Raw genomic sequence first — 1,028 nt, forward strand, 5'->3', positions numbered from 1 at the left:
CACAACCCACAGACAAGAGAAGAGGTAAACTAAGTAACCATTTGATTTTTGGCAAAGATATGAGAAACCTATGTTAGAATAAAAAATCCTCTTTAACACAAGTTTGGGGGGAATTGGACACTTACATGTAAAGGACTGAAACTGTATCCCTATATCTCATCTGTATGAAAATCAATTAAGGTGAATATAAAGTCTAAATGTAGGGCCTGAAATTTTAAATGTTGGAGGAAAATGGAAATACTTCAGCACACTTTGGAAGCGCATGTACTTAAACTGGAACTATACAGAGAAGATTAGCATTGCCATGGACTAGGATGGCATGCAAATTCACCAGCACTCCATAGTTTTCTGTTGATAAAGACAAACTCGATTATATGACCATGAAACAAAAACAGATCTATGCAAATACACCTACTTACAGAACAGGGCTCCAGTAGCTCAGGAAATAAAAATTCACAAAAGTGAGTGTTCTAGTTAGCACCTACTGCTGTGATAAAACACTGACCAAAACCAACTTGGAGGTTAAAGGCTTTATTTTCCTTATACATCATGGTCCATCATCAAAGGAAATCAAGGCAGGAACTCAAGGCAGGAACCTGTAACTAAAGCACAGACCACAGAGGAACACTGCTTAATGGCTTGTTCCTCTGGCCTGTGTTCAGCCTGCTTTCTTATGTAACCCAGGGCCACCTACACAGGGCTGGCACCACCCAGAGTTGGTTGTGCCCTCCCACATGAACCAGCAATTAAGAAAATACCTCATAAGAGATACCCAAAGGCCAATGTGATAGAGGATATTTTGCAATTGATGGCACCTCTTTCCAGGTGCATCAAGTTGACAAAAGAAACTATTCAGCACAATTGACTCACTGTCAACTTGACACACAAACACATATACATCACTGTTAAATCATAACCTTTTCATTTCTTATCCCCAAGATTTTATGTTAATATCACAATAAGCAAGTCCCATAGACCTTAAAAATCCCAATATGTTAAAAGCTCAATGTCTTTTTATAATAATCCAA

At 38.3% G+C, this 1,028-nt stretch overlaps 1 non-coding gene across 1 annotated transcript; it reads left to right on the forward strand.

Moving 5' to 3' along the window:
• Positions 1–245: 245 nt before the first annotated feature.
• Positions 246–349, forward strand: LOC115068772. The gene has a single exon (XR_003848120.1). It is a non-coding gene; the product is annotated as a U6 spliceosomal RNA (small nuclear RNA).
• Positions 350–1,028: the final 679 nt, after the last annotated feature.

This window comes from Nannospalax galili, unplaced genomic scaffold (genome assembly GCF_000622305.1).
Source record: "Nannospalax galili isolate Female #2095 unplaced genomic scaffold, S.galili_v1.0 scaffold87, whole genome shotgun sequence".
In the NCBI taxonomy this organism is placed as follows: Eukaryota; Metazoa; Chordata; class Mammalia; order Rodentia; family Spalacidae; genus Nannospalax; species Nannospalax galili.